At 41.8% G+C, this 16110-nt stretch overlaps 1 protein-coding gene across 4 annotated transcripts in view; it reads left to right on the forward strand.

Moving 5' to 3' along the window:
• The window catches only part of LOC149143923 (uncharacterized), a 289497-nt gene that overhangs the window by 1165 nt on the left and 272222 nt on the right, over nt 1–16110 (forward strand). The gene's annotated exons all lie outside the window — the stretch shown is intronic.

The raw sequence follows: 16110 nt of genomic DNA on the forward strand, positions 1-16110 counted from the left end.
ACTTCGTCAGGGCGTTCTTCTTTCTCATTACAGGTTCGTACTTAGTTTCCTGGCTTGGAATCTGTGAATTAACGCAAGAGTAGCAAATCCCTAGTGGTTCGACTTCTACGTGACACTCCGGTCTTGTGCACAAAAATTACTCCTGAAAAATACGCTTTGCCTGAGAGGGCTCGGGGTTCCCGCCTTAGGTATTTGTGTCAGCCTTCGACCTGTTGGTTACAGACTGCCTGAAGAACTCACGTTTCTGCCTGAGGTAGTTTTGTGAGCCTCAGTCTCGGGTCTGTTGGCTACATGGAGCTCGACGCAGTCACAGAAAACCCTTGTTTCAGGTTTCACTGGCCTCAAGACACTTAGTGTGCCTCAGGGATGGGCACAAAGAGAATCCGTATGACCTCTTTTGACTTATTCACAAACTCGCTTTGGTCTGTTTCTCCACAAACTGACTTCTGGGGTATTCGGATTAGGCTGCTTCAGACAGAGATTGCTTCAAAACAGAATTTTGATTTGTTAATCTTCCTTCAAATATAGTTCTCCTCAATAACCTGTGCTAGAACAAGCAAATAGAAAATAAAGAGGAAAGGAATTTTATCAACTAGGGTGGAATCTTTCACCATTGAAATTGATTGGAGAAAAAAGGGGGTCATAGCCTTAGGCTCAAGAACAAACAGAGATAAAATGATCCAAATGAATTCAACCCTCTTGTATTTATAGATTTCCTTGAGGGGATTCTCTCCTTAATTAATTGAGTAAAATTCACACCAAACCCCAACTTTGGGTTTCTTTGCCCAACTGCCCCAAAACTTGCTCAAACATTGGGTATTTTGGGGTTTTCCCCTTTATCAATGACTATAGCCTACGTGGATCGATAGGCTACTTCGCCTCTTTGACAATTAATTTCTTGGTAACGTTATAGAAAACTTGTGCTTATCTAGGTGTGCTGCCCATTTTTTGCTCACTGAAATATCCCTGTCAAAGTTTTTTCTCCTTCATCCTTTGCAGCAAATACAGATACATTTTGAGATTGCATAAAAGTTTTTGAAGCAATTTATAGTGATAGTGTTTTTCTCGAGGTAATGTAAGCAGGACAAAACATCATAACAACCAGAGGTTTTGTCAGTAGAGCAGTAGAAACTATGAAAGCTAACATGCAAAATCTTACCCAACATATCGAAATTGAGAAACCAAGGATCTTGTCCCCACCACCTTACGATAGGTGTTGGAAAAAATTCTTCGGGGACTTTCAGGAATAGAGTCACCCTCTCGTTCAACCTTCTTCATGGCCCTGGGCCCACCAGAGTCTTCCCAGCAGTTCATGTTGGTCGTCTCCAGGTGGGAAGTTATGGCATCATCACAAGTCTTTTACAATTCCTTTAGCTAGATACTTATATTCTTACATGTTTTTGATGGCATAGCAATATGAGCTGATTTTGCACACTTACTAAGTAGTTATATTGGTTGTAATTTTCAGTTCTATTGACCTACTTATTTTGGTCTTTTGTTAGATGTCAATACAATTATTTGATCTTATCTTCTTGCTGCATGGGATAATTGATCAAAATCTCACAATCTCTTTGCAACTCCTGAGAGGGAAAATCTTCCTATTTCTGCACCAACTTCTCCCCATGAAGCTCTGTCACAGGGCTCTCTGAAGTTTTTCCCAGGATTCTAAATTTGGTGAATTTCAAATCTTGCCATCAAAAGTGTCAAATTTAATTTCAAGTTAAATTTGTGACTTATATCTCAATGGAAATCATCCTCTCTCTCAGCTCGAGGGCAAGAGTGAGGGGCAATACAACAGTATTCATAGACATGTAGCCATTGCAATAATATTTCTCATCATGTCACTCATAGGGAATTGAACCTGGGTGGGGAAGATAACAACCATTTTGCCTAACCACCCAGGATAACCCCAATTGACTAAATTTATGACTTATTTAGGTTATCTTTAAAAAATGAAATTAAATTCACACCCTAGCCTAAAGCCATCATACATTCTCCTCAATGCTTCCCATAAACTCACCCTTGCTTCTATTGCTAAATTGACTTTACCTAAACACTCATTTCTTCTGAAACATCATGCCTGTTCCTTAAACACTCTTGATTTTAAGCTGCTGAAACACTTTGCTTGTGTCTGAAACTTGATTTTAAGCTGCTAAAACACTTTACTTGTGTCTGAAACTTGATTTTAAGCTGCTGAAACACTATGCTTGTGTTTGATATATTTTTGAATTTAATGGCAAATTTTATTGAATGTTTTTTTTGCCTTCGGGGAATATTTTGTAGATTCCATTGTTGCCAAATTTGAACATGAAAATGAACTGGGTGATTATGCCTGAAAGATTCACACCCTCATTATTCAGAGAATCTGCGAGTTTGTTGGCATAGCACTTAGTGTGCAAGGTGTTAGCCTCTTGAAACTAATATAACACATGTTTTTTGTTTTGCAAGGTTGATAGAAAATGCTAGTTTTTGGATAGACTTGCGGGAGGGAGGCCATTAAGAATTTTCTTAGAGCTTCCACTATAACAATTGAAGTTGTTAGAAATCCACACACCCCATGTCTGGTCTATGCCTTAGATAGGGAACATAAATACACTGAAGATGCCTAACTTTAAAACAATTTTCACATAGCGGAATATACCAACAATCAGATCAATGTACAATATACATAATTTATGGCGCAAAGCTTGTTTCTTAGTAGTCCTTCAATAAGAAAACTTAGGGCTCTCGAGTGGCCCAAAACTTATTTCTTATTAGTCCTTCAACAAGAAAACTTAGGGCTCCTGTACTAGGGACAATGGCGCTTTACAATCCCTGTACAATGCCAATATCAGGTCTATTCTTTGACCAATATACCGAGGGACGAGGCCAAGTCTCTTAGGCTGTCATCTGCCCAACAACCAACACCTACAACACTTCAAATACTACTGCTTTAACAAACTAGGTTAAACAACAAACCAATTCACTTACCTTGGCATGTTCCTTTAGCCCACAATCCGCTACTGCTGCTGCTGCCCCTTGCAACCAACCTTGTATACCTAGTTGTAGTCTTACTATCCACCTCAACCAGCTGTAGACGACCTTGGCCTACTACCTTAGGTCACAGTCCTTGCTTTTCAGCCCCTTTTCCAACTCGGCCAACCTTCTCCTTGTTCAGCCTTGTGACCCTCCAAACAGGCCCTACTCGGCCTCAACAAAATCTCAGACAACTACTTTCTTGGCCACGACTTGGCTCCCTTCAAGTAGTTGTGGCCTCCTTCATCTCTCCAATCAACAGACAGATGCCCGACAAACCACAAAATCCTTATTCTCCTTGAGCTGTCCTTTGCTCCTAATATCTCTTTCTTGCGAGTCCTTTTGCTGCATGCGGCTAGGTCACTTCTAGCCTTGATCCTCACAAGAAAAATAATCCATCATCTTCTTGTCAACCAACCTTTGCTTTGGCCTCTATTTATACTTGTCCAAGGGCTGTGAAACCCTAAGTGGTGTGCCCCTTGGCCCTGGTAGCCGACTCGAGCAGACTTGACCCTTAAGTCGAGTTATTAATTAAATTAGAATTATAAATATTTTTCGTTGGGTTCCAAGCCCACTCCTTTGGGTGCAAAGCCCAAACACAAAACCACAAAGCTTCTAGGGCTTTCCACTCAAAAATACCTTCTGAGCTACCAAATCTCAACACTCACTCTTAGTGAGGAAGGTATTTCCACCATTACCTAGATGTAGCCCTACCTTCGAAACCAATCCCCAACCACGTCCTTCTAGAAGACTTGGATCTTCGAAGATACCATGCTCCTAGAAGCCTTCTACTTCAAAGCATTCTGTCTGGCCATCCGAACCATTATTTTCCTTGTTCTGAGGAATCTCTTGCTCCATGACTTTTTCATGCATGGGCATGACTTCCTTGCATGGGCATGACTTTCCTTGCATGTGCCATGACTTTTCTTGCATGATCATGACTTTCCTTGCATGCTTCATGACTTCTTTGCATGTACCATGACTTTCACTGCGTGCACCATGACTTGCAATGTTTACGACTTCCCTTGCATGCACCATGAATTTGCTTGCATGGCCTAGAAGACTCCACTTTCTCGCTTGAACCTGAAGGTTGGACTTCCACTGGGTGGTGGACTCTCCCTTTGAGTTCGCAGTCTCCTTCTAAGCCTACACAACCTTCCCTTGTCTCACTTCGCTTTCCCTCCTGGAAAGTGCTACAACTGAATTTGTGTCCTTGCAAGGTCAGTCTCGTGTTGTGATTTAACACTTAGCCTAGTCCACTCTAGACCACCACAACTCAACTTTGCAAGTGTTCTAATCCTCCTTGGTCAAACACCTCTTATGCACATGGGTCCATTGCTGCATGTGCAACTCTGTAACCCAATGAAGATATTATCTAAAAAATCTCACAAACTGCAATCCATATGAAGCTACCTCATCCATGCCATAGCACTCCTTGCTAAGGCACCTGGGTTGTCGTGACTTACTTTGACAATTCAATGAAAGTCCATCGACGGTATTGGCAACTCACCACTCAACATGTTGCTGTGCACCATGTTCTTTGCCAATCCACCAAAACTCCTATTTTGCCACCCCAAGCTGCAACAATCAACATTTCCTTGTCTAAACATTTTGCTCCATGTCTAGCCAACTTACTTGGCAACACTGTTGCTTCCTGCAATAGTCACTCAACTCCCTCTAAGAGCTACCACCTATGCACAAATCTGACTCAACTGCTCTTCGAAGATGCTCTAATTCCATGTTAGAAATCCATGCACCCCAAGTTTGGTCTATGCCTTAGGAAGCATAAACACACTAAAGATGCATAACTTAAAATAATTTTTACATGACGAAATATACCAACAATCAGATCAATGTTCAATACATTGAATTTATGACCCAATTTTTTTTTATTAGTCCTTTAATAAGAAAACTCAGGGCTCCCATACTCGGGATAATGGCCCTTTACAGTCCCTGTACAATGCCAATATCAGGTCTATCCTTTGACCAGTACACTTAGGGTTAAGGCCAAGTCCCTTAGGCTCTCATCTGCCCAACAACAAACACCTATAACACTTTAAATACTATTGCTATAGCAACCTAGGTTAAACAACAAACCAATTCACTTACATGGGCATGTTCCTTTAGCTGTCAGTCCTCTACTGTTGCTGTTGTCACTTAACCAACCTTGTATATCTTGCTGTAGTCTTATTGTCCACCTTAGCCAACTATAGGCCACCTCGACCTACTCGCTTAGGTTACTACTCTGGCTGTTCAACCCAGGGTTGTGGGGGAGGGCCTCCCTTGTACATGCTCCTGAAGCATGCTCCAAACGGAAGCGCTTAGGGAGCGACCCAGGGAGTGTGCTCTTGAAAATCATCGAGAGTGCACCCCTGCCAAAAAAAATTCACTCCTTGGTCTCTCCCACTAAAAAAAAATTGCTCCCTCCCTAGTGCTTTCATAGGTGGTTAATACTTCTTTTGCAGAGAGGTGTTGGAGCACGTATAGCTTTATCCGCAATGTCAAAAGAAACTACCTCAATGAAAACCATTCAAAAAGCTTGGTTTATCTACATTAAAACTTGAGGTTGTTGACACATTATTGTGAGTGGCCCTGATTTGATAGAGCATATGTCACTTGGGACAACCTCGAGGAGAATAATTTGGAGGATGGAGTCTTATATTTTCAAGAGTTGGAAGCAAAATTTTTGGATGATGAGAATGAAGCGGTAGCAACAACAATGCCACCCCATCCACTAGTAGGGCTCAAGCTGCATCGACTTTGCCGCCACCTCCATTTGTAGCATTACGTGGAGGTCATGTGCATTTTGGTTATGGACGTGGTCATTAGACTATGGAGGATGAGACTCCCATAGTTCATAGATCACGAGAAAAGAAATTAGAAGTTTCTCGTGGCAAGAAGAAATTTTAGTAGAAAGTAGATTTACTTGTCTTTTCTAGTTTCTAGTACATTTTATAACTATTAACTCTTTCATATTTATTATGGTATTTTTTGTAAACAATCAATGGCAACTTAAGTTTGAAGTTGGCTATTATAACTGATTGGTAATGAATTATGAATATGATGCTTCGTGAAATGTTTAATTTCATGTTTGATATTCTTTGTTATAGTTTGGTAATGGTTACAAGTACAATTTTAGTGATGACAAATGTTATATATTGAATTTTGACACTATAAGGGTTGATAAGAATTGAGATGTTGTAACTTGTGGACCTGTGGTTAATGAAGATTATAACTACTACATGATTGATGTTATATGGTTTAATCCATGGTTTTATCTTTTTTAAAATTAATTCATCATTCTACATGCTTATGTTCGTTAATTTTTCATCAATTGTTCTATACTGCAACTATTACTTCAACAATATCCAATAACATCCAATTTGACAATTTTTGAATTTCCACTTCTTCAATGACAATAGAGCAATAGTATATAGAACAATTATTCAAATGCACAATGAAAGATAGCCAAGAGACAAGAGACAATATTTGGTCAATGACTAGGGGAAAACCCTACTAGGGGGAAAACCCTTTGCAATTCTTCTTTTATTAGATTGTCTTCAATTGTTTAGTAGAGAGAGTACAACATCTAAGAGTCAAAGTCAACTTTGACTAGCCAATATCCAAAACCAATATCCAATGTTCAAGTATGCCAACCAAAAATCAAAATATCATCCAATAGTCAACTTTGGTCAAAGGCAACAACAGTAGTAGCTGTCAATGGTCAACGGTCCTCTAATTGAGCTCAGTCAACAGTCAAAAGATGCGGCTTGATAGCCTTGAAAACAATCCCAAAATTCCTCCTCGATCTCGGTCAAGTCAAAGGCTGCTGCAAAACCTTAGTTGCAGGTCTGAAGTTAAAAAATTGCCTCAATTTGCGTGCCCAGAAACTCGGCCTGCCCAAATAGAAATTCTCCCAAAAAATCAAACTCAAACACTGTCCAAAAAGTCAAAGTCAACGCAAGTCAATGCTTGGTCAAAGTGCAGAAAAATTGAAGATTTCGTCCTCTTGAAATTCGAGCCCACACATGTGAAGAAGACCCGACAATTCTGCGCTGTACGAACCAATCAAATGAGGAGAGAGAATGATATGTGATGAGTTGATGAGGTGCCAAATGAGGAGGACTCAACTTGTATTTATATGCAACTTGAGGGGTGCCATCTTATCCTTGAGATGTGTCATTTGACCCAAGGTTGACCTTGACAATTTTGCACTTGTGGGCTTGACCTCAAAAATCCACTTTTCCTTATCCGAATTGAGTGCTTCAAAAGTCAATTTTGGTCCTCTCGAAAAGAGGAATTCAATGCAATGGTTGGAATTTGTCACTGAGCTGCCAAATTAACACTCCCTCTGAGCTTGGGAGAAATTCCAACTGAATCATGTGATCATCATATGTATCTCATCATCATGTCATGTACATCCCTGCTCATCTCACACTGAACATTCTCGAATCTAAAGGAGAAGAATTGCTATAGGGGAGCTCCAGCGACCACCTTGTCTCTATCACCATTGGGGTGACTTTGCTACCCCCTAGAATCATCATCATCATCATCATTATTGTCATCATTGGGGAGCCATGGCTACCACTCGGAACCAAAGGCAATGGGCGAGACCAACCTACCCCAATGCCTAGGGATCTTACTCTAGCCCAAAGTCCCTCACAATAGGTGAGATCAACTTACTGGAGGTAAGGATCACACTCTTATCTATTGTCCTTGATCATCCATCTTAACCCTAAAGAGTCAGATGGTAGAACACTTGCATCCACCAACTTGGGCAAGATCCACCTACTGCAAGGGGTAGGGATCACACTCTATCCAAAGTCCCTCAGCCCATTGGCCAGATGGGAGAGGTTATCCCACAGAGTAGGCACGTCGCTAACTAGGGCATACTTTGACTAGGGGAGATCCCAGGTCTCAACATCCTATTGGTCAGAGGTCTGTCATCCCCAGGAGCCCTATTGCTCCATTCCTCACCCTGGGAGCTCAATAGGGGGGAAGAGCACTACTCAGTGTTCTTGATCAGCCAGGACCCTTAGTTGAAAGGGTCATCTCAACCAGTCCAAGCTGCTCCCTGAAGACCAAGAACTTCCCTTTCAGCAAAGCCTTGGTGAGGATATCGACTATTTGCTTATCTGTCAAAATATGGAGGAGTCTCATAGCTTCGCTTTGCACCATGTCTCAGATATAATGATATCTGATCTCTATATGCTTGGACTTGTTGTGGAACACAAGATTCTCTGACAAACGAATCTCACTTTTATCGTCGAAATAACTGTCGTGTCCAGAACTTGCTCAAATAACTCTCTAAAGAGCTTCCTCAACCAAACTACTTCACAACTTGCCAAACTAGCTACAATATACTCAGCCTTAACAATGCTAAGGGTTACAAATTTCTGCACTATATCAGGGCAGACCCTAGACTAAAATAACATCTCGAAGTACTCTTCCCATTGGCAACACTACCAACCCAATCTGCACCTGTATATCCATGTAGTCTGATGTCTCCAACAACATATCTTAGTCCAAGGTTAATAGTCCCATGTAGATATCTCAATACATGCTTCACAACGACCCAATGTACGTGGTGAGGTTCAGTCATAAACTGGCTCAAAGTGTTAACTGGAAAGCATATGTCGGGGCGAGTGTTCACGAGGAACATCAGAGCACCGACCAATTGTCTATACTTTGAGGGGTTTGCTAGGTCCGATCCAACAACCTCTCCACACAACTTCTTGAAATTCATCTCCATAGGTGTAGGCGAGGATTTGCACTCAACCATGCCAAATCTTTCCAACAATTTTACAACATATTTTCCTTGTGAAAGGAAAATCTCACTTGGTCTTTGCCAAACCTCAAGTCCTAGGAAATAGTGCATTAAACCAAGATCTTTCATTTCGAATTCAGAAGCCAACTCCCTCTTACATTCTAGAATGAGAGGATATGCACCTGTCAAGAATAATTCATCAACATATATACCAAAATGAGAGGCATACCTTGGATCGTTTTGAAGTACAAGTTTGGATCAACACTGCTCCTTGTATATCAAGACTTGGGGACACGTTGTTGCATCGGAGGAATGTGAGAATTCAGAATCTGCATCCATGCAACACACAACATAACATAAGTAGCGTCCACCAAAAAATCATCATATAACGTTAAGCAGAGGAAAGATATAAGTTCTTCATTTATTAACTATCCTAATAACATGAAAAACATCTACCTACAAAATAAAATACTGAAATAAAAGGGTGTAGGGTTAGGAATACAATAGAAAATATGCCCCATGGCATCAAATGCGTTCAATGTAGTGCATGTTGAGCATTTACTTGCTTTCAGGCAAATCCGTTCGCTGTTTCTTAGATGTGCCATGTCCAATCCTGCACATGGTAGGACTTTTTCCTATCCGAAAATCAAGTTGCTCGCGGCCATCAGATGGATCAAACCGCTTTCTCATTCTCTTTCTCTTGTGCCTTTTCTTTGTGGCAGGTTGTGATGTTGATGATGATGCGGTCGACGTACAACTTCCTTCTTGATCCGAAAAATGCTCGTATGGAAAATTTGGAATGTTCAAGACTTTTGTGACCTGTGCTTTTTTATAAACCTGATATGTTATCACCGGTGGATCAAACATGTAAGCATCAACCTGATTCTTATCAATTTCTATTTTATCCGGGTCACCTTCAATTAGCCACTTTTCAATGGAACAAATGACCTCCTCATAATAAGATGGAGCTTGCTGCAGTAGACAGGGAGGCTTATGATCTCTTGACGTTTCCTTGTTTCTTTCATCCTCTAACTGATGCTGAAATTTCCGTACCTGTATCTTTTCCATTGTTATGTCATCCATTTGGTTAGAGTGTCCCACCTTCATAGCACTGACATCCTTGGCATGGTTTTCCTCCATGGTCAATAACTGTTAAGTTATGGTATGTTCTATGCTTATAACAATTTACTTTTCTTTCTTATTATTATTCATAGATTAGCAATCACATGTGCATAAGTAAAGTGCAGATAGAACATTAAACGATCAACAAAAAACAAGCCAAGACAAGAGACACAAGATGTGGTGGCTAGCCAGGGACAAACCCCACAATGTGTGGGGAAACCCTTTGATCAAATATTCTTTTATCTTCAATAATTCAGCAGAGAGAAATAGTACAATAAATCTGATTTATATTAGCAGTAGCAAACCCTAGATCAACAACATCAGCATTAGTGGCTTCATCATCAAAACTAGGGCAGTCGATATCTCGCAAACCGACTGTCGGATCGACTTGATTCCACCACCAAAAAATGCAGCCTTCAGAGGAGGTCTAGACTCTAGATGGACCTACAACGCAGTTCAGAGGAGGAGATCTGATGGTCAACACTGGTCAAACTTTGGATCTGCAGTTGCAACTTCAGGTTCAGCAGCTTCCTTCCACGTGTGAGAGAGTCTCTTTTCTGCGCAATAGAGAAGAGCTTCTTTTCTGCGCAGGAGAGAGAGAGATGTGATGAGATGATTGAGTGCAAATGAGGAAAAGTCCTCTTGTATTTATACACAACTGTTGATGTTTGAATAGATGCGATTGTTGGGCTTCTGAGCCTACATGAGTTGTAGGTCAGCTTGATAATAATTCCATAATCAAAATAAATTCATATCTCTATAAATACTTATCGGAATCGGATGATCTTTAGATCAATCCTACACCTCTCGACAAGAGGAATCTAATAAAAATATTATCAGCCATGAATAAGATGACCCACATGGAGTTTGGCCCTAGTTGCCAATTTTAACACTCTCTCTCAACTAGGGAGAACTTCATCTGCAATCTGTCTGTCGATCGCTACTATTCATCCATCAAATGCACTGCCCTGTATAGCCTGACCCTTGCCCTGCTCTGCTCTATTCTGCTTGTTCTACCCTGTACAGATCTGTACTGCTCTGCTCTGCTTTGTTTTGTTTTGCTCTGCTTTTGTCCGAATTATGAAGAAGAAGAAATGATTGAGGATGCATCATACTGACTCAAAGTTAGTCTGAGAGTATGTAACACTGGTCCCAGACTAGTCTCAACCAACCCGAAGTCAGCGTCATAGTGGGTACAACTCCTACCACTGGTCCCAGACGAGTATTGTCCTCCACTGACTCAAAGTCAGTCTCAGAGTGCATACTACTGGTCCCAGACCAGTCTCAACCGACTCGAAGTCAGCGTCATAGTAGGTACCACTCCTACCACTGGTCCCAGACCAGTATCGCAGTCTCAGAGAGTGTACCACTGGTCCCAGACCAGTCTCAACTGACTCGAAGCCAGCGTCATAGTATGTACAACTCTCATTGGTCCCAGACCAGTCCTGCACTGGCCTGAGGTCAGTCTCAGAGTATGCACCACTGGTCCCAGACCAGTCTCAATTTACCCGAAGTTAGCGTCATAGTATGTACCACTCTCACTGGTCCCAGACCAGTCCTGCATTGACCCGAGGTCAGTCTCAGAGTATGTACCACTGGTCCCAGACCAGTCTCAACCGACCTGAAGTCAGTGTCATAGTGGGTACAACTCCTACCACTGGTCCCAGACTAATATCAGTGATCCCAGATCAATGAAGGTCATCCTAGCGTACGGAGTACGATAGATACAGTGATGCGTCCATCGGTACTACTATGGTCCCTAACTTCATTTCCCTGCTCATTGATTAGATGAGAGGTACTTCCCATGAGTCCCTGACTGCATGGGTAGGATGCCTTGACAGGAGAACTTAATCAATCCCGTCCTCACAGGATAGCTAATCATCCTGCTACACAATTGCCATGGAGAACACATCATCCAGGCCTCACAGGAGAGCTAATCATCCTGCTACATAATCGTCATGGAGAACACATCATCCAGACCTCACAGGAGAACCAATCATCCTGCTACATAGTCGCCACGGGGTGTACATGTACACCACCAAGGGATAGTGAATCACCTTGTGGTCATATGTCGCTCCAAGAAGTACCTTGCACCCCTCGGAGCTCCCAGAGCTCAATGCATCATACAGGACCCTCATCAGAGGGTCTTTGAACAACACCAAGTTGTTCTTGGAAAGTTAGTAATTTTACTTTCCCTAGGGGCTTTGTTAGAATGTTGGCGACCTGTTCATCTGTACCGATATGTTGGAGCCTTATAGCTCCCTGCTGCACCATATCTCGAATATAGTGGTACCTGATATTGATATGCTTGGAGCGATCATGAAATACGGGATTCTCTGACAAACAAATCCCACTCTAGTTGTCACATAGGATCACGGTGGTATCCAGTGTAAATCCAAACAACTCACTGAAGAGCTTTTGCAACCAGATTGCCTCACAGGAGGCCATGCTAGTAGTAATATACTTTGCCTCGGTGGTGCTCAAAGCCACCGACTTCTGCTTCCTACTCATCCAGGATATCGAAGCAGATCCCAAGGAGAAACAGCACCCGAAAGTGCTCTTACGGTGGTCCACATTGCCTGCCCAATCAACATCAGTGTATCCAAGTAGTCTCACATCTCTGGCAGGGTATCTTAACCCATAAGTGATTGTGCCACGAAGATATCTCAACAGATTCTTGGCACCAATCCAATGTTTGTGGTGAGGTTCAACCATATGTTGACTCAATGTGTTGACTACAAAGCATATGACTGGACGAGAGTTCACTAAGAACATTAATGCTTTGACGAGTTGCCGATACTTGGCAGCGTTTCGTAAAACAGGTCTAGCAGCACTACGGCTTAACTTCTTGAAGTCAAGCTCCATCGGGGTAGTTACAGGGTTGCAGTCCACCATTCCGAATTTTTCCAATATCTTCACCACATATTTTCCTTGAGATAGGAAAATTTCCCCTGGCTTCTACCACACTTCAAGTCCTAGGTCCTTCATTTCAAATTCAGAAGCCAACTCCCTCTTACATTTGTGAATGAGAGGGTCTGCACCTGTTAGGAAGAGGTCATCCTCATACAGCACCAGTATGAGAGGTTTGTCATCTTCAACCTTAAAATAAAGGTTAGGATCAGCTTCACTCCTAGGAATCCCAGCTTTATCAAGTAGCTATCGATCCTTTCATACCATGCTCGGGGTGCTTGCTTCAGCCCATAGAGAGCTTTCTTCAACCTGCATACATGAGATTGTCGATCATTAATCTCAAATCCTTCGGGTTGCTCCACATAGACCTCTTCTTTGATCGAACCATGCAAGAACGCAGTCTTGACATCCATCTGATGTAAGTTCCATCCTTGTGAAGCCGCACGGGCTATGATCGAGCGGATGGTCGTATATCTGTCAACAGGTGCAAATATCTCATCATAGTCTATACCTTCCTTCTGGGAGAAACCACGAGCAACAGAACGTGCCTTATACTTTTCCGTACTTCCATCTGCTGCATGCTTTGTCTTGTAAAGCCATTTAGAAGTGACAACTGTCTTGAACTGGGGTCTGGGAACTACTTCCCATACGTCATTCTTCATAATAGACTCATTATCTTTGGTCATAACATCCTTCCATACTTGATGCTTGACGGCATTTGAGAATGATGAAGGTTCATTTTGTATGATCGTGCTCATGATGGTCAGGTATCCCTAATACCTGTTAGGTTTCTTACTTTCACGAAAGGTTCCTTGGGGTGCATCATGTCCTTCAACATCATCAAGTAGCCCCCAAGCCATGAAGGCCTCTTCCTGAAGAGGAAGGCTCAGGTGGATAAATAGGATCCATGGGTTCCTCCACATCAGGTATTGTTACATCATCTACCCATAGAAACTTTAGAAGTCTTTGATCATGGAGCGTGGCACGAACAACTTCCATAATCGTACAGTTCTTCCTTTCCGTCACACCATTCTGCTCAGGAGTATGTGGTGTAGTAGTCTCCCTCTTAATGCCAGCCTCAGATATGCCTGAGTGAATCAATTGTAATATATCGGAGGTCTTGCTTTGGCTTGAGGGGAATGGTCCCCTTTTGAGCTTTCCTTTGGCACATCCTAGACATACACCTTCTTTCTCTACTTGGAATTCGGGCATCCCTATCACCATTTGTCTTCCATTGGTTAGAGCTTTATAATGAAGTTGGGCAAACCTCTGATGCCAAAGTTCGGACTGAAGAGATGTGTCATAAGACATGACACCTAGCGGACTTCCACCGACCTGATATAATGAATCAACACGAAACCCAAGAGTGAAAGCATCTTTAACATTATTTTTCCATATACGTACCTTGCCATCGCTGAAGGTTACCTTGTAGCCTTTGTCTTCCATTGCCGAGATGGACACCAAGTTCTTTTTGAGGTCAAGTACATATAATACATCATGTAAGTGGATCGTATTACCTTGATTCAATTTGAGAGAGACATTGCCTACACCTTTCACATGATATTTCATATTATCTCCAAGGACAATTTCCAGGTTAGTTTCTTTCTCTATCAGATTATGGAGAATTTCTTTGTAACCAGTGAAGTGCCTTGAGGCACCACTATCAATGAGCCAAATTCCCATTGAGTCTGAAGGAGCAGAGGTACATAGAGCAGCTGGTAGATAATATTCATCCTGCTTATTTTCAACGATGTTGGATTCATACTTGGAATTTCTAGCCTTCTTGAATGGTTGTCCTATTTCTTGATTTCCAACATTCCTTTTACCTTTGCTATTGAATTTGTCATTCCTTTGATTGCCATGAGAAGGATTTTGATCATCGTCCCGGTGTGAGTCCTTTCTATCAGGGCACTCCCTTGCATAGTGACTTGCTTTATCGCAAATGTAACATCGTCCTTTTCTTCCACCTTTAGGTCCTGCCTTTCTTTTCGATTTAGACCCGAAAGTGTTTCTTTTCTTAGCATGAGAAGAAAAGGCAGCAGGAGGACCTTTAGGCATGGGCATTTCTTGCTCTTCTACCCTTGTTTCTTCTTGGATGCATCTAGCCATTAATTCCTCGAAACCAAGAATTACATTATTGTTCAGAAGAGTAGTCCTGAACACGTACCATTCGGATGGTAATCCTCCAAGAGTCGTGAGTGCCATTTCCCTATCAGTAATAGTCTCCCCAGTAGATAGGAGATCTTTCCTGATCTCAGTGATTCTTAAGAAGTATGCTTGCATACTCTCATATTTACCCTTCTTAATTTCCTTCAGCTTATTTCTAAGAAACAAAACTTGATTTGCATCATTAACTTTAAATAAACTCACCAGTCTATCGTAGATTTCCTTGGAGGTGTTCAGGTCGGAGATGTAGGCCACCAAGCGCTTGTCAATAGAGTCCCGGATGATTTTCTTTGCTTTGACTTCTCCGGTTTTCCGTTTGTTCCTGGCAGCAGCGGATGCATTTGATGGAGGCCCAACAATATTGCCTCTCACATGGTCCAACACTCCTTGATCTTCTAGGGTTATATCGATAGACATCTTCCATCTGTGATATTCAGCTTTCTCACGGAGTTTGTCCTCAGCAGGAAAGAGTGATGAGGACCCCATAGTTCTTTTAGGATAGCCTTGCCAATATTCTCTTTGGTGATTGCTCTTGCTCTTGCTCGGGCTTTGTCTTCACCTCAACTTCGATACCATGTTAAGTTATGGTATATTCTATGCTTATAACAATTTACTTTTCTTTCTTATTATTATTCATAAATTAGCAATCACATGTGCATAAGTAAAATGCAGATAGAACATTAAACGATCAACAGAAAACAAGCCAAGACAAGAGACACAAGATGTGGCAGCTAGCCAGGGACAAACACCACAATGTGTGGGGAAACCCTTTGATCAAATCTTCTTTTATCTTCAATAATTCAGCAGAGAGAAATAGTACAATAAATCTGATTTATATCAGTAGTAGCAAACCCTGGATCAGCAGCGTCAACATTAGCAGCTTCATCATCAAAACTAGGGTAGTTGATATCTCGCAAACCGACCGTCAGATCGACTTGATTCTACCACCAAAAAATACGGCCTTCAGAGGAGGTTCAGATGGACCTACAATGCAGTTCAGAGGAGGAGATCTGATGGTCAATGCTGGTCAAACTTTGGATCTGCAGTTCCAGCTTCAGGTTCAACAACTTCCTTCCACATGTGTGAGAGAGAGTCTCTTTTCTGCGCAATAGAGAAGAGCCTCTTTTCTG

The sequence above is a fragment of the Pinus tabuliformis genome, chromosome X (assembly GCF_031772625.1).
Source record: "Pinus tabuliformis cultivar Carrire ecotype Pingquan chromosome X, CPIR1, whole genome shotgun sequence".
Lineage (NCBI taxonomy): Eukaryota > Viridiplantae > Streptophyta > Pinopsida > Pinales > Pinaceae > Pinus > Pinus tabuliformis.